At 37.2% G+C, this 19,410-nt stretch overlaps 1 protein-coding gene across 2 annotated transcripts in view; it reads right to left on the minus strand.

Moving 5' to 3' along the window:
• LOC311295354 (uncharacterized protein) overlaps positions 1–1,927 on the minus strand; it is an 89,276-nt gene extending 87,349 nt beyond the window's left edge. For both annotated transcript variants that reach the window (XM_084416694.1, XM_084416693.1), the window contains exon 1: positions 1,806–1,927. The gene's annotated coding sequence lies outside the window, so the exon portion shown is untranslated. The remainder of the gene's footprint in view (positions 1–1,805) is intronic.
• Positions 1,928–19,410: the final 17,483 nt, after the last annotated feature.

The following is a 19,410-nucleotide window of genomic DNA, read 5'->3' on the forward strand; positions in this document are numbered from 1 at the left end:
CATTGCTGTAAATTTTAACCGGCTGGTGCAAAAGTATTCTAAAAATCTAAATAATTTGTCATAAGGAATTATGGTATAATTCTGGCCCACATATTGAAAAATACAATTTGCAATTCCTTTTGAAAATTTATTGGAAAAAAACTTTCATACAGTGGAAATTCAGAGGTGTTTAATTTGTTAATAATTGCAATTAAAATATTAAAGGAAATTTACATTAATGATTTTTTTGTATTCTCCTGCAGCTCTAGCTTCCAGGTTGTATTGCTGCTAACATTATTTAAATTCTTCTTTATTGCAGGTGCAGTCAGGCAGAATCCCCTTACTGGAAAAGGTCAACACATTGCCGACCCTCATTGGAGACTTCTCTGCACATCAACACACTTCTCAACTCTTTACCTTTCAAGTTTGCTTTAACTTTCTCAATTTCTCTTTACAGTTCTCTTTACCAAGTTACTGTGATTTATTTGTATTACTCTCATTAGACTAATTGAACATAACATTAATACACGCTTTGATCGAGTGTTTTGAACTTTGGTCTAAAAATTAACTTTGAATGCTATTTATATTAATTTGTATTCTTAAATGTTTTCAACTGAATTCTACTTAAAATAAGTACAACTGAGTAGCTGTAATTCTATGTATTCTTAAATGTTTTCAACTGAATACTACTGTAATTATTAAATTCAACTCTGTTGCTGTAATTATTTATTTTTTATGAAATGTTTTCAACTGAATACTACTGTAATTATTAAATTCAACTCTGTTGCTGTAATTATTTATTTTTTATGAAATGTTTTCAACTGAATACTACTGTAATTATTAAATTCAACTCTGTTGCTGTAATTATTTATTTTTATGAAATGTTTTCAACTGAATACTACTGTAATTATTATTCAACTCTTGCTGTAATTTTATTTATTTTTATGAAATGTTTTCAACTGAATATTAGTGTAATTAAGTACAACACTTTAGCTGTAATTATTTAAATGCTTGTCAAAATAAATAGTTTTGAGTACATTTGTTGTCGTGTGTTTAATTTACCTGTGAGTTAATAAGACTTTAAATACTGTCAGCTGCATGTGGGCCACATAAGGGCCATTAGATTTTAACAGAACTCAACCATACTAAAGTTGTATACCAGGCTCACATATGGGCCACATGAAATTGTAGTATTTGGCTCATGCTTGGTGGAGTTATGGCAGTCCTTTGGTTCAGTTCTGGCAAAGGAGATGTGGGCCATATCTGGGCCGGCAAACACAAACTAATCTGGGCCACAGCTCAGCCAAAGGAAATTTGTTGACTGGGCTGTAAATAATGTTGGTTTGTAGAGCAACATGTCGGCCACACTTTCACACTTTTAACACATCAGCATTGTTTAAACACTGGATTCACCTTCACTTTAATGACACTGCTGAACTCTAGCAGGTGTTTTTAACAATCCGTTTAGTCGTCTCGCATTAAGCAAAATATTATGTTACTTTAATGTATTTATGTGATTATCCTGCGACTACTGCGCCGGTATGCGTCACTGAACACGACACTTAAATTATAAAAATAATTAAATTGTTTAAAATCAACCAAAAATGTCAACATTAAACTAATATTCTCCTGTTAAAGGGAAAAGTAAGTGCAAGTTTAACCATTTTCAGCCATTTTATGAGTGTTACAGTCGATGTGTCGTGGAGGCCTAGATAACGAAAGCAACTTTCCGCGTTATATGTGTTTGTGTTTGAGTTCGTCATAAGGTGTGTTTAGACGCAAATACTCTATCGATATTACAGATGTGAAAAGTTTAACGAACTTACTGTCACACTTGAAGCGATTGCTGATTTTCTATCTTCCGAAATGGCGTCTTACAGTCATCGACTGCTTTCGATTTCACTGTGAGACGAGTAAACATCCAGCAGCTCCTCCTCCTCGAATGGATTCTTTTCACACAACAGGTGTTGCACCAAAAACTGTGACCCATCAGATTATGTGACCCAAGAGGGCGCTGCTGCACATCAATATATGATATTCAGCTGTTGGGTCACAGTTTTTGGTGCAACACCTGGTTTGAAACAAATAAATTACAGTTGTGCCTGCGTGCCAATAATATACCATATTATTATATTATATACCAAAGTTTAAAACAACATTTGGGGATTCATTTGTTAATAGATACACAAACAAAAATGCTATAATTTAGAATGTTGGTCTATTTACCATTATTTATAATTATTATTATTAATTATTTTAATTTATCACTATTTAATTTATTTACCAAACTACTTTTGAACACAGCTGGTAGCTGGTAATGCTGTTTGTGGAGTTGTTTAATCCTCCTCTGCTGAGATCTTCACAGATTTAATGTCTTCTTTTCTCTTCAGCTGATTTCATCTAAGGCTGTGTCTGAAGTCAGTTGTAGATCTTGTGTTTCTGCTCGTCTCTTTTTCTGTTCTCTTCTTTCCTTCAGTGATTCTGCTTGTTAACAGGCTTATTAAAGCTGAGATGACTCCATATTTAATATAAACAGATTTTGTGGCTCAGATAAGGTCCAGTTCTGATTTATTTCTTTGCTCTTGGCTGACATGTGGCATTAATTGCTATGGCCTGCTTGTGGCCCAGATCTGGCCAACAGGAGTGAGCCACCCATGGGCGTCAAGGGCACAACTAATCCTTAACCTACCAATACAAGGGGGGTAATAATTTGGCAGGGGGTCGAAATTCGGCACAACACCGGATCTGGGACGTCAAAACGTGACTATACAGAGGCTGTCGAAGAGATTAAACGTCATCACGCTGAACAGGTAAACTCAGTCCACTTTTACAGCATTGTTTTTGTTTTATACTACAGGGCCGTTGAATGCTTGAATCTGATTGGTTGACGAACGTTCTAAGGTGTGCATTATTTTCAGGGAAACGCACAGCTAAAGTAGTTCCAGGCAGGTCTTGACCGCATTACAGTTCCATATCACTTCGCGTAGTCAACTGTAATAACGGAAAATAGGATACAATTCATAACAAGAAAAAGCATTTAGCCCCATGCGCTTGATCTGCAATTTTCAATGTCTAGCTTCACAATCAATAGAAACATGCAGTTTAATTTTAATAAATAAAGTATACAGTCCTATCTATAATCAATAGAAAATTAAACTGAATAGGCTAAATAAATGGATAGTCCTGCAGCACGGATTTTTATTGCAGATAATATAACAAATAAATAATTATTGATAGGCCTACTTGTTAAAAGGGCTTTGTGTTTCATTTATTTGGCTATAGTCTGTCATCTGTCAATAATAAAATAAAATAAAAATGAACGAATTAATTAAAATGAATTGAATTAATAAATAAATAATAATATTGACGCTCATACTTTTCTGTCTCATTATTGCAACATCTCTCTCTAATAACTGCATTAATAACTGCATAATGAATGTAATTTGATACTTATGACTGATCATGCAAACGCGTGTTCAGCGCGTTCAGTCTGTGTTCAAAGTCGGTGTTTAAAATCTGCTGCGATGAAAACAGTCAGAGAATGAGTCAGCTAGTCGTGTGTCCCCAGCATTAGTCTGCTATCAGTGACTCAAACCTCCGTTACTAACTCTAAAATTACGTTTTGGAATTAGCAACGGAAGCATGGGATTAGATGCGTAAGAAATTAGTCCTACATACAAGAGCATTTTAATGACAAAAACTTTACAAACGTCTTGAAATACATAATCTGAACAATGTTTCGAGGTGTGGTAACTGTAAGCGGAATAATTGACTTCAGGCCGTTGAATTATTAGAAGCATTACCACCTCGGGTGTGCATTATTTTTCTAATAATTCAACGGCCTGAAGTCAATTATTCCTTACTGTGCGTTCACACCGGACGCGAAAATGCGTCAAAATTCGCGCCTGCTGCGTCTAGTTATACGCTTGACCACTTTGTGTGCATTCGCGTGTCAAGAGCGAAATTGACGCGCGTAAAATCAAAAGTTTGAATCGAAATTTACGCGCGTCAGAGGCGAAAGTTTCGAAACCTGTTGGCGGCCATCTTTTTTTAGATGTTTATCGAGCATTAGCATTAGCATTAATCGAGAGAGTCACCGCTCGTATATGCTCTGGAGAGCAGAAACAGCAGCGTAGTGGACATCGTCGCTGTTCTCGGGTCCACCAAACCCTCCGGAGGGTTTCAGGGGTTTCACAATTTGCTCCAGGAGGTAGGTTTGGTGGACCTAACGGTGAGGACGCTGACGAGGAAAGCGTAGGCCGTATAAGCCTCGGCCTCGAGTGGTGGTCGCTGCCTGACGAGCCCGCGCTGTACAGCCCGGCGCGAGGTTCACCCTCGCCCGCACCTAATCTGTGATTTATTTTTGTTTTGATAATAAATGGAGCTGCAGCCTTCAAAAATGAAACCTGTCCTGTGATTTTTTTTTTATACACTAAATTGTGTTTGTTGTCTTTACATTAGATTAATAATGTTTCATATAATCTAGAATAGATATGGAATAAATAGCATTCAATACAAAATGAGTATCTCTCATATATTGAAATCGAGTTTTATGTTTTTATTTGCTTTATTGTGCATTTTTAGTCATATTACAAAATAATTTATTGAGGCCAAACATAAAATAACATTATAAACTGTCACTTCACCACGTGACAGCAGCATGCAAGCAGGCTCCTGATTGGTTAACGCGGCGCGAATTGACGCAGAAGTTCAGATTTTTCAACTCGGGCGGCAGACGCGAATTCGCGTCAAACGCGTGAATGCACAAATAGCACTAATAAAATCATTCGCGCGTAACGCGCTTAACGCGCCAGACGCTCAATTCGCGTCATTCGCGCGAACTTGACGCGCGAATGAGGCGAATTCGCGTCTACCGCGCCGCGCTAAACGCCTCATTCGCGCCGCAGGAATTTTTTACGCGCGTAACGCGTCTTTGCATTGACTTAACATTGAAATGACTCGCGCCTGACGCGCTAAACGCGTCCGGTGTGAACGCACCATTAGGCTACATAATTGTGCTCTTACAAACTATTCTAACTCAAACGTTCTGGGAATTTTTTTTTAAGATAAAAACTGAAAGAGTTGTTAGAAGTTTAGTGATGGTGATGTCGTGGGACTGGTGTAGTTCGTTAATAGCTGAACTAGCTTTTTACTTCTGGCAGCTGCATTCAGGCTTCGCAATTCATAAAAGTTGTGTTCGTCTGTGATAGGCTAATTATCTTGATTCTCACCTTAGCCTGCAGTGAGCAAGTTAATTTACTGCCTTCACCACGGGAGTTTATAATTAATATTATAATGCCACCATACATTTTGGCAAACTTATTTAAAAAAAGACGTAGGCCTAATGGCTGCATTTATCAAAATGTATAAATTATTTTATGTGTTCTAAGTAGGCCTACTTAGTGTCACCTTACAAGATGCAGGCTCTGTCTTGTCAGGACTATGAAGAATGACGGAGATGCTTTTTCTTTGCATTACATGTCTTCTAAAAGAAAAAAGAAGAAAGAAATTCATACAGCTCTGAAACAACTTGAGGGTGAGTAAATGATGACAGAATTTTCATTTTGAAGTGAACTATCCCTTTAAATGAATATGAATAATATGAATAATGAATTAAATTAATAATACATTTTGATGTCTTAAGGTTGTAATGGTGGTGAAGTCATTTAACTTCTAACACATCGAGAAGGATATGGAAGCCGAATTTTACCATATAAGAAAAAAAAAAAAACATGCTCTAGAAAGTCATAATTATGACATAGAAAGTTTAATTTATGATAAATTATAAATTTTATATAAAAAAAAATCCAAGCTTTATAACATAGACTGTAAAAAATATGGACAAAGCGTCTGTGACGTCACCCATAGACTTCTGAAGAACGGTTTTGAGGCCGTTTATGGGGGGTATGGGCGGCGCCATATTGCAATACAAATGTTCAGAAAGGATCTTACAGGTATGATGTGTTGTGTCAGATCATGGCCGAGACGTCAAATTTCAGGAATTCCACTCGGCGCAGCCTATGCTCGTTGTCAGCTGTCAATCAAGCTGTGAATCGCGCCCTTATTTGTCATACATTTTATATCTAAATACGATCTAAACTAACGAGTTAGAAAAAAATTAACCCCCCTCACAGTTGTCAGGCACTCGGAACCTATCGAAAAATACAATAAAAGTCCATGGGACCAACCTGTAAAAACATGAATTTATGCTGTGAAAACGGACATTTTAACATGGGGGTGTATGGACATTTGCTCCCTTTTGGGACCTGCCCCTAGCGGATTTTCGATGTATTGCAGTTTTTCGCACTTCCGGGTAGGCTTCATTTTTCAGATTAGAATGTTGCCGCTTGCTTTATAATGGCAGTGAATGGCCATTTCTGTTTTGAAGTCCATCTATCCACGATAAAAGTGCTCCAAATAAAGGCCTTCTGAAGTGAAGCCATGCATTTGTGTAAGAAAAATACCCATAGCCTATTTAAAATTGTATTGACTAAAATCGCAGACGGCCTAATAAATCGATGTGTACGATGTCTGCCAGAAGCTAGTTACATATGTCAAAAGTACCATTTAATGAGGTGTGTAATAGCAATTTTTTATCTCACTGGGAAAAACAGCATCACAGGGTTAAGGAACACTCAAAAGGCAAAATTGTAATAAAGAAGAAAAGGCTTTTTATTCTTTGAGGAATCTTTTCGCAACCGCAGCCACCCAGATGTGAAACAGAAAGCCTACTGACATAATAAAACAGAGACATTTTATGCAGGTTTCTGACATTCTTGACTCCTCCTTTCCAGTTTCTGTAAATTTCCTTAAAGACATCTTATATCTCAAGCTAGTATGGACTGGTTCTACCCCCCCTGGGCAGGTCATGCTGTTCTTTGTCCCTGAGAAGCCAAAAGGCCTTTATTTACAATCTAGATGACCTCCTGCTGTTCTTTATCCCCTAAGGGGATGGCATGGGACCCCTTGTTTATTGTTAAACGACCCCTGTATTCTCCTGGCTGGATCCTTTCTCGTGCTCAGGTGTAAGTTTTATCACCCTGTCTTCCTGTCCCTTCTTCAGCTGTTAGAAAACCCTCACAGAAATATATATGGTCAGATGCTTTTACACACACTCAAATGAAATCAACAAGTTTAAATGAATGGACACAAGAACAATGAATTTTTCATTAACATCTCCCCCCTGTTTATCATTCTCTGATAACCAATAAAATAATAAAAATTCATTTCTATTTTCTAAAATCAATCAAACCCATTTTACTATTAAATCTTTAAGAATAGAATTAATTCAAGTCTTAATTCAAGAACAGTTATACCCTTCATGTATATCAATACTAAGCCCTAATTTGATTCAATCAAATAAAATCGCAAAACTTTTCTTCAACCATTAATTGGTCAACATTTTCTCCAGATATGTTGATCATCTCGTTGCCTCATGGACGTTCCATCTTCACCAATATGACACTTTGTGTGCTGTTGAAATGGTCTTTTTCCCTTAGATCACGATCGCACCCCCACTGGAATGAGTCATTTACTGTCTACTGTCACCTGCGAATGGAGGCCTTAAGTGATTTTGTTAGTGACCGCGTGTCTTGTCGTCTCTTTGGTGTGACCTGTGAAATTTTCAACCTGAAACATATCACCGGATAATTTCTTGCTCATTGAATAGCACTCAGGGTCCTTGTCCCCTGAAAAAAACATTCAACCCACGTTGCTCATGTTAACAAAACAATACAGAATCAGTTCTGTTTGGTTCAATCCATCCTGACATCCTGCAAAATGAAAATTTTAAGTTAGGCATTACACAGGGTTAGGCACTGTTTCTTCACTTTGCTCATGCCATGCGCAAAAGTCTGCATCTTCTGTAAAGAAAAACAAATGTTGAGGTTATTGTCACATAGTTTTCTTTTGTCTGCTGTGCTGCCACATCTGCTCCGGCGTTTCCTGTCAAAACAATTCTTGTTATTAGCACACTTAAAATACAAACAATACACACAATTAAACCCAATGTCCTCCCAACATTTATCTTCCCACCTGTGCGATGGCTTTCAGCAAATGTGAACCCCTTAGTAAACCAGATCTAGCTGGTTAATACAAATAAAGTTCTTCAAATAAACCCCTCCTGGACTTTTACTGTCCTCATATACCGATGAGGTCAAAGCTAGATAACCTCTCAGCCTGCTGTGAAGACAATGGGTTTAGCCCTTCCCCCCTGGATTTACTGTTTTTCCCACCTGTGAGGCCGAAATGTCTTTGTTTGTGGCCTGAATACAAATTATCCATACTAAAAAGTTCAAAGACTCATCTGACCACTTGTTTTACTGTGCGTTCTCTTGTTCCCGCCATGAGCATATTCATCCTCCTCTTGATGCACAACACCCATCTCGTGCATAAATCTAACATAATAAAATTCTCTTACTTTTATCAGACGCTTTTATCCAAAGCGACTTACATTTCAAGGTACACATTTACATTCTTATCAATTCTTGCTTTCCCTCGGAAATTGAACCCATGACTTTGGCGTTACAAGCGCTAACGCTCTACTGTTTGAGCTATAGAAAACTGCAATATTTGTTCATATTTATTTGGTAACATTTGTTTGGATAAAGTTTGCTAACCCAAACGTTGTCCTTCAGCCAAATTTCCCATCTTTCTCTGCCTCTGAAATAAAAATATTACTTAAAGCCACAATTTCATCTTCTTATCAAATTGTTTTAAGGCAATGGCCCCTAAACCCTATTGTTTGGTCTCTTAATCAGCTGTCATCTACGAACATTCTCCAGGTCATCAATTGGTCAGGTCAGGTCGTGTACACTTTGTCAACGTCACTACACTTCGTCAACGTCAGTCGAATAACAATCTTCCCCTTTTTACAATACATAACTGTTAAGGGCTCTCTGGATAATCTGATATTTACTTAGCCTACTGTACGTGTTTGTTGCTGTCAAATTTATAACTTTTTCTCAACACATGACTGACGGCTATCTACGACTTCACAATTCTAATTTATCAATACTTAAACCTGTCCAGAAAGTAATTCAAATCTACTGCACAACATGAATGACCAAAATAATAATTAATAGACAGAGCTCGATGATCAATCAACTTAAAGCTCATCCTGTTCTGTGTTGCCTTCTCATCAGATTGACTCACAATCCTCTGCTTTGTGAAATTTCAATTTCAAAATTTCAAATTTGTCATTCGCCTTAACCCATCTATAATGCTAAAACACTCTTTCCAGAGGTTAATGACAAATTTATACACACTATTCAGACAGAACAGTTGTCCTAAACTAACACATACTGTACAAACATGAATTAACACTCACACTCATCCCTGACTATGAACTGCTCATATTTCTTATTCATATCTTTTCTCTAAAAAGATTTAAATTTTAAATGACATTTTAACCTTACATTTTCCTGTATCTTTTATCTAATGTTTTTATGGCCTCTTAACCAGTTTCAAAGCATGTCTGTTCATTATCCATCTGATTTTAGAAAAGTCAGCTGGATTGTTTTGGTGCATTATCTTATTTTGCTCCAGCTTTCTTTGGCTGACTGATAACAGAAGAACAGACAGAGTACCATCCTCTTCCTCCACTCAAGCAGTCTCTTTCTCTCTCATTATAAGCAAATAATCTTTTCAACAGCCTCCTAGGACTGTAACTAAAATAATCATAGTCAATCCTTAATAGTTCACAAATGTCAAAATACAAATGTTTGACTCAAATTAGAACCGTTACAATAATCTAAAATACATTATGCTATGATCTTTTTTCTAAGGTTATTTTTAGTTTAAATACTCAATTCACCTAACCTTCGTTTTTCAGAAATTTCTCTTGACTCATCACAAGCTGTTCTCATCTTTAGCCACCACCATGTCTAATGACCTTCAGGAGTTAAAAACTAGTTCAATATCAAACATTTTTCTTTGCCCATAAGGCAACCAACATCATGTTCCTTATGTCACATCTTTGATCTTCTGTTAAAAACAGAACGGTCAAATGTTTAAGGTGACAAGCTATTCGAAGTCCCCATAATCAAGATGGTTGTTGGTTGTGCTCTGTGATTCTATTTACATATTACTGAGATTGGATGTAATTGTCTCTATATGATAATTAAGCTCTTTTAAGTGAAGGAACATTTTGATATATATATATTGGAGTGGAAGTTGTAGGGAACAGACCCCTCTTTGATGCTCTTGGCCCCAAGTAGCATCACAACCACTCCCTTCTTGTAGGTAACACCTCCCGAACCTGGTGGGCAGGTGCCCCAGTGGCGGCAATAATCCCTGCCTTAGGTTGTTCCCATCTATGGCCATCAGAGAATCTTACCCGTCTTTGGGATCTACGCCTCCTGCACACTGAGTTATGGCTCTACTTCACTTGAGCAAAATTATCATAGTTTGTGGTAATGAAATTTTTTTTTTTTTTTTTTTTTTTTTTTTTTAAATCGAGGTAATCAAGAACCATCATATCCACTTGGAACATTTAATATTGACATTCAGTGTACTGTTACTTCTGTAGCCGGAGCCATCGGCCCTGTTTTATGGTGGAGGCTAAAATCAGACAAAGAAGCGGTCAAAAATGTCACTTCTATCATTTAAGGTCTGCATTATTATTTTAAAGACTTCTTTAAAATCATTCAGTTTTACTTTTAAAACATTTACAAATTGTCCTCTAAATTTGTCAAATCTGATTTGTTTTAGCTTTTCCACATCTATGAATCTTTTCAACTGAAACACTGTGCTTTACACAGCCTCAGACAACAGCTTTCAGCTGATATTGAATGAGAGAGAGACTCTTGAGGCATCAGGACTGGTACACTGCATTCTCATAAACTTTTAACTTCAGACTTTATCTACCATCTTTTTCAACTGTAGCCCATCTTAAAGCATCTTTTCCATAAATTACATGTATTGTAATTTAGACATAATATCCACTCAGAATGAGTCTCTGTTGCACTGAAACTGTGGCAGTTTCAGTTACAGCACATGCCAGATTTAGATAAGCAAACCTGTTTTGGCCAAATCACATTCTTATCTTTTAAAATCAACATTAACAAGCCTTTGTTTAATCAAATGCCTTTTACACATTTTACATTTAGCAACTGTTAATCCTGTAACACTGCTTCTGTTTATTTTATCTTAAAGAAATAATAAGAATTATTCTAGTTCTTAATAACGTTTCAAATTTCATTTCAATTTTATTTTCAATTACCATAATTTAATACCCGACTTCAATGTTTTCTCTAGGAGTTTATCAATCTGCTTCTATGGTTCATACTAACTTTTGAGGCTGCGCTCTCTGCTTGTCATACATTTTATGATTATCACTATAAATCATTCGTTAGATTTGTCTCTCTATATCATCTAAAACCTTATCAAAGCGTTTCATTCAAAACACAATCATCCTTTTAGTGATCGGTACTTTTAAAATATTTTGCAACTCATTTAGCTCATCTGTAATTTTACGTCAACCGGTACTTTTTATAGTTCTTTTCCTTTCAAAAGGAATTCCTTACACTTAATATCTTTCAATCTTCTTAACAACTTTCAAAAGTTTATCTATCAACTTTCTTTTCTCCCTCATCTACTTTTACAGTTATACAGTTGTCATTTTACAGTCACTGAATGACCTCGCTGACCGCAGTAAAACACTCTCTGTTATTCTACCTACAATCACTGTGATCTTTTTAACATCTCCACCCTACTTTACGCCCCTGAAGCAGAGCGTTCCTATTCAGGAAATGCAAACAGAGCCACTGATAAGTTCTCTGCATTTTTCCCCCACTGTCCCAGCTGCAAATTCAATTACAACAGCCGAATCACAATCTTCATCATATTAACACTGATCTACTTTCTAACTCATATTAACACAGACTTTTCTTTAAATTTGTGTTATTTTGGCACTTTCTTTGTTTGGAGCCAATTAAGTTATTGTTTATCTTTCCAATCACAATCAAACTTTTACAAAACATCATCTGCAAATCTCTTCAGAGCATGAGCAGAACTGCTTATAGCATTTGCTCTCTATTATCTCACTATTTATCAGGACTGTTCAGTTACTCTTCATACAGTATTAAAACTTTAACGTGTCATTAATTTCATCAACACTGGTTTTAAAAGCTTATTCTTCTATCAAATGGTTAGTTTGCAGATTCAACATAAATCACAAAATTGTATTATAATTATTCAGTCCTACTTATCTCTACTGTTTCACAGAAAACACAAGATTCTCTAAATCTTCTCAGTCTCTAAATTACACAGACAGCTATCTTAGCCGCTTGCACCTTCAACTCTTGTTACAAAAGTATGGCAATCTATTCTTCAATACCCTTGTTTTCATAACATTAATACAATAAAGCATTCACATCGTCATTATTGGCAGAACATTAATTTTCATAAGCGACACGGAAAATCTAAATATTCTAAACGGGTTTCACAAAGTTTCTGATTAACTTTGGTCACACGTGTCTAGGGAAATTATCTCCAACCCATAATTTCCTTTAGAAAACAATATATTTCCTTAAATGGCTTAATATCAACAAAATATCCAATCTCTGGACATTTTCTAATTTGATATTATCATCAACAACACATACAAAACAAGTATACATTTAACATTCAGAAGCTGGTTTGAACAAGCAAGCGCTGTTGCTGTACTCCCAGCATAGCTGGACCCTTTAGGTTCAAAAGACAATCGTTTTACTTAATGAAACATTCCTTATCCTTATATCATGCCAATCCCTGTTAATCATACTCAACGCCCCATTTCCATCTAAAACTCACCTTTCGTACCATTTCAACTTAATTTGACTTAATAGTTCCATGAACTCTATCGTTCCCTACATGTCAGTTCCTTCTGCATCGACTCTGTTCTCTTTTATCTGCTTCTTTCCCATCCAACAATTCACTGTCCGTTCACAGTTTTACACTCATGAACAAACTTCAACAACCCTTTCTGACTAGTAACGGATAAGTTAGCATTTCAGAAAACCCTGTAGGCTACTTTTGTACAATCTCATATGCTCATCATTCACAACACTGCTCAAATCATCAGTCATAGCTTTGCTCAAAGTTTCATCAGCCACACATAAAGATCCTTTACACACGTTTAACACACACACAACAACCATTCTGTTTTCCCTCGTTCTTTTCTATTGATTCTTTTACAACATTGAGTCTTATCTTACTCAAGGTTCCCGCCTCGGGGAAATACATTTACATTTACCACCATCATTATTTCTCTTTTAACAGAAAATTGGTGTATAAAAATGATCTACTTTACTGTTAGATGACCCCATTTTGGCTGAATCTCCCTTCTGGATTTCACAATTTCGACACGTGTCTTACAGTATCTGTCAAACGTCTTCAACAGACCCGATCTTTCCCTTACCCCAAGATCGGTCGGGTGGTTTGTAATTACGTTTCACTCAAAAACTTCCTATAAGCACTTTCCAGCGCTCGATTAATTCTGATTTGACGTGGCTCTTCCGTCCACCTAAATCGATTATTTTGATGTGGCTCTTCCGTCCACTTGTACGAGATTTCCTCAGGTTACAGAGTTTTTGAGTAAAACTAATTAATCAGCAATTGTGATTATCTGAATCACCTGTGGCACTTCCGTCCACCAACGAGCTTAAGTGTGGTAGATACCGATCCGAATCTGTCAGATCAATTTCTTCCCCAAAAAATGTGTGATTATCTGAATCACCTTTTCGCTCGTACCAAAAGCAAAACTCAGCCAATATGGTTCACGTTCACTCACAATTATCAAATTACACTCAACTTCAATAAAACAATTTTGCCGTTTCTTACCCAGAGATGCTTTTCTGTTTTTCCCGCAATCGTCGCGGATTTTTTTAATCCTGGTGGGAGTTTTTCTTTCACTGGTCCTGAGTGTGGGGTATTTGCCTCTCTCTCTCGTAATCTGTTGAGTTTCTATCTCAAACCGTCGAGGTATAAGACGGCTGCCTAGTGCTGCCGAGGTTGTGCACTTTCCCGTCAAATCCGTTCTCAGGACCAGGAGAAGAAGCGTCCGCACAGGATCCCTCTTCTTGACACCAGCTGTAATAGCAATTTTTTATCTCACTGGGAAAAACAGCATCACAGGGTTAAGGAACACTCAAAAGGCAAAATTGTAATAAAGAAGAAAAGGCTTTTTATTCTTTGAGGAATCTTTTCGCAACCGCAGCCACCCAGATGTGAAACAGAAAGCCTACTGACATAATAAAACAGAGACATTTTATGCAGGTTTCTGACATTCTTGACTCCTCCTTTCCAGTTTCTGTAAATTTCCTTAAAGACATCTTATATCTCAAGCTAGTATGGACTGGTTCTACCCCCCCCTGGGCAGGTCATGCTGTTCTTTGTCCCTGAGAAGCCAAAAGGCCTTTATTTACAATCTAGATGACCTCCTGCTGTTCTTTATCCCCTAAGGGGATGGCATGGGACCCCTTGTTTATTGTTAAACGACCCCTGTATTCTCCTGGCTGGATCCTTTCTCGTGCTCAGGTGTAAGTTTTATCACCCTGTCTTCCTGTCCCTTCTTCAGCTGTTAGAAAACCCTCACAGAAATATATATGGTCAGATGCTTTTACACACACTCAAATGAAATCAACAAGTTTAAATGAATGGACACAAGAACAATGAATTTTTCATTAACAGGTGCTAAAAATCTTGCCTCAAATAGAGTACTTTTAAACTGCACAGTTTAACCGCCTCAATAACCAACCATAGTTGTAACCATAGACTGTAAAAAAATAGGTTGTAACTGATTAAAGTGACAGGAGTCACAGATACAGCGCTGTTGGTTCCTTCGAGATTTTCCTATGGGGTTTTATAAAGGCATTATAATGTTTCACAGCATTAATGTTCACTGTGATTTCAATTCATGAGTAAAATAAAGCCTGTGGCAAACATACAGTAACTTGATGATGCTTTGTTGTGCAAAGTACACTGCACACACTCACACCCCAGCTGTCTATACTTATTAAGTGTGCTTGCTGAAAGCAGCACACTTATTGTTCTTCTTAAGTTTTCTTATTCTTATTCTTATTCTTATTCTTATTCTTATTCTTATTCTTATTCTTATTCTTATTATTATTCCCGGGAGATGAATTTTGGCCAGCTCCTGCGCCTAGGCCCTTTGAGACAGAGACACCATTCCAACTTTAAAACGTCCGGTCAGTACCGGTGTAAGTTGCTCGCGAAGATGACATCACGAGTCCATGTCGTTCGTACGCCATATTGGATTGAACAGAAAGCATAACTAAATTTTCACAGGTCACAAATTTGGTCCGAACTTCACGAAACTGGACGTGCATGATCCTTGGACCAAGCCTCACAAAAGTTACTAGAAGGACTTTTGATTTTCGGAAGCGTTTGCCCGTCACAGCCAAACGAAATCAGCGGCGTAGTCGTCAGTCATGAAGTCGTCCATATTTCAGGAATTCTGTCACGTATCGAAACCAAACTTTGTACATGAACTCGGGACTCCAATGTGAGGATGCACAAGATCTTGTTTTTTTTTTTTTTTTTTTTTTTTTTAGGCTAATTGAGAAACCCATTTACCTATGTCTATGCAAAAGAGTTTCACCTCACACTTTTAATGTTAATGCATTTAGGCAGTAGGTGGCACTGTTTATTACATTTCACAGAGCTGCCAAGTCAGTGTATATACTGCATTCATTTTTACTAGGTTTGTCTTAATAAATGCAGGCATGAATTTCGTTTTTTAAACTGGGAGGGAATTCCCTGCTTACATGGGTCACATGGGGGGGATCTAAAGATTATGGGGGGGGGGGTAACTTTTGATGCATCGGTCTAATTTAATCATCTTCATTTTTAATATCTACAGATTTGAATGCATGAATTGTGCATTTCCAGGGGCTCGTTCTTCGTACGTTGCTTTAAACATCCGAGATCAAATGAGACATCCAAGATGATATCATCGTGCTAATCATGATCTGGCTAATTAGGTTCTTCGAACACACTTGCCGGATATGATTAGTATAGCTGGATTGAGTTATCTGAGATAGTTGCGTGTTCATGCGCTGGTTTAAAAGGGGATATGTATCAATAGTAGAAACATTGATCAGCAACGCTGCTATTGGCTGCTCAGCGTGGCCAATTAAGAGCGCGCTCAGTTTTTCTCCTCAGCAGAGAGAGAACTAATAGTCAAACATGGGAACAAATAAAAGGGAAGTACAAAAATATTCTACATAATGCAAATTTTTTGTTATATTATAGTCTCTTTTATAAAAGGCACTGTTAAATAAATGGTTGTCTGTTTATAAAAGCAAACAAGAAAAAGGCTGACAAAAAAAAAAAAAGATCTTACTCTCCTACACTGTAAAATAATTTTTGCTGCTGTATAGTCATTTCAACTGTTAAATCTTGCTTTGACTTGTGAAAGTGAAAACTAATAAACTTATGTAAAAACGTACAAATATTTTTACATAAAAAATACATTTTTCCCGAGTGTAGTTCATTGTAATAACATTGTGTTTTCCTCTTTTGTGCACTTTTACATAATACACCAACACTTGTATCTGTGCCCAAGAAAGTGGAGCTGAATATGTGCAGTAAGTGGACATTTTCTAACTTTCCAAAGGAAAGAAAGTATAAGACTTTGTAATGTCCATTTGTTTCCATTGCACTGGACAGTGAATAAACCCAGATAACTGTCATATGGAGGAACTAGCCTACCTGCAAGTGCATAAATAACTTTACTTAATTTATACTTGTATGCTTTATGGCTGCAATATAAGTTGCAGGATTCCACATCTACAGAAAGGCCTACAGAAGAGTCTGCACAGACAGAGGACACATAGGCCTACAGGCGGCCAGTGTATAGACAACTTTTCCTTTTTATTTGTTGCATGAGGCATGTGTCTAATATCTCATGTTGCAGGTACTTGACTGGCTTTTCTTTACAAAGAACAATTGAAATAAAACTCAAGGAACTAAGCATATTTGTCTTTTATTAAACATTTAATGAAAAGTGTTTTTTTTTTGGCAATGTTGTGTAATATGGCACATGCAGCAATGTCACAGGCCCTGTCAGGTGTGCAACCCTCAGACTTTTCAGACACTGAAATCTTCCCTTTAGCCAAAGTTCATTTCTTTGTGTGCCCTTGTCCTGGCTAGAGCTGCATTGTAACTGGTTTGGGTCAGGGAATGGGGTCATAAAACACCTGTCTGCAGGCAGGAACATGTCATAATCACCTATGAAAAAATGCAGTTCTGTTAGGATCAGCATAAGTGTATGTAATACAGTGAGCTTGATATTTAATTGTGGAACTTTCCTTACCACTTTCAAATAATGTGCATAAATGTGAATCTCTGAAAATTCTTAAGTCATGCACAGATCCAGGCCATTTTGCTTTCACATTTGTGATATGGAAGATTTTAGTCAACTGCCTTCTTTCTTTTTTTTTATATAATATTACTAATCTGGAATATTAAGAATCACAATAGTAACTGGGCTGCACATTTACATTGTGAACCCCCTTTCTGTTCACATAATCCCCTTCATTGAGGCCTTGATTGCAGCCTATAGTCTATGGTACCAATCACGTTAAAGGGATACTCCACTTTAAAATGAAAATTCTGTCATCATATACTCACCCTCATGTTGTTTCAATCCTTTATTAATATCTTTCTTCTGCTGAACAGGAAGGAAGATATTTAGAAGAACATCAGTAACCAGACAGTTTCTGTTCTCATTGACTTCCATAGTAGGAAAAAAAATATACTATGGAAGTCAATGAGAACAGAAACTGTCTGGTTACTGATATTCTTCTAAATATCTTCCTTCCTGTTCAGCAGAAGAAAGAAATTCATAAAGGATTGAAACAACATGAGGGTGAGTATATGATGACAGAATTTTCATTTTAAAGTGGAGTATCCCTTTAAGCCTGAGTGACATATAGGCTACTGTAATTGGCATGGTCATGATTGCATGATCCTCATAAAAAATTATGATAGCCTAAAAAAAAACTGCTTTAAAAAAATTGGGTCTTAAGTGGCTTGGAAATGCCACAAAAAAAACCTAAAACTGTTTTTTAAACCTAAAAGCGCCAGGTAAATTCCGAATGACACAACAGACAGCACTTTCCATCAAGTTCTCCGCATCTCGTGTAAAGGAAAGAGCCACTCGCAAATAATCTTAGGGCAATGCAAACAGTTTGTTCTGTAGTTAAAGCCCGACTCCGACAAGTCGAAAATAAATGTGCGTTTCCAAAAAATTTATAATGTAAACGACAATCTCACGAGTCATGAGAAAAAATATATATCTCAGAAGTGCACTATCGCGCTGCGCTGGACTTCCCGTATCAGCTCCGCTTATGAGCCGCAGTCTAATCCTGTTAACATAAAATAAGCCTGATCCCGAGCAGGTTTAAGCTTACGGATCTGTTGCTATGACAGCAAGTCTAGGATGAGCTTCGAAGAACCAAACAATCCAAGATCATGCCAAATCGTCAACAATCAAATCCAGCAAACTGAGTTAGCGACGTACGAAGAACGGGCCCCATTTCTCAAAACAGTTAATAACAAAAATAACAAAAAAAACTTTATATAAAATACATCATGCTATTCTTCGCTAACCGAACAAACAATTCATTGTCTGTGGCTGTGTTTGTGCGCATGGGATATATACTGCGCATGACAATAGAAAACAAGGACGCGCAGTCACATGCTCAAACAATCAACAACGTCGCTCTAGAGGTGTAAAAACAAGTGGAAAGCGCGGGCGCGCCACTCTCTCCTTTCCACAAGCACTTGCTCTCCCGTGGCGTCTTTTGTTGCTATGCTATGTCATATTTTTTAATGTTTCAATTGCGTGATTAAAATGACATAATTTGGAAGCGGATAATTTCTTCACAAACAGCTCATTATGACTCAATGTTAGAATGCTGCACCTACACTGAATAGTGTGAATAAGATCAGCGCAGCGCAGACCACTGCATTGACAGCGTGAAACATATGATCTGTCTACGGCCAGGGCTCAGCGGAAGACAGAAAATGCCGGTCCAACGCTGATTGAGGAATTAAATTCGAAAATAAAAGACAGTTTAACCTTTTTTCTCGCATCTGTGAATTTATTTTTTAATCATTTGTTCTGAGATGAAGCGAATATATTTGTGCGGGAATTTCTCACACTATAAAATGGCAGCGGGATGTGTAACTCTAGCATATGGCGCATATGTCATATAAAGTTAGGCAAAGCCAAACAGCGTTATCCATGTTGTTGCGATTGCATCGCTAGAGTAAGCTAATAGTGAAACTGATAGCGTTTTTCATTTAGTTACAATAGGTGTGTTCGACATCGGCTGCGGCTGGATGCAACCGATCGGCGAGAGTAGCCGCGTGCAGGCGGGGAGGAGCTGCAAACGGAGACGTGAAGTCGGACACATTCTGGTT

The sequence above is a fragment of the Rutilus rutilus genome (genome assembly GCF_951802725.1).
Source record: "Rutilus rutilus genome assembly, chromosome: 1".
NCBI lineage: Eukaryota > Metazoa > Chordata > Actinopteri > Cypriniformes > Leuciscidae > Rutilus > Rutilus rutilus.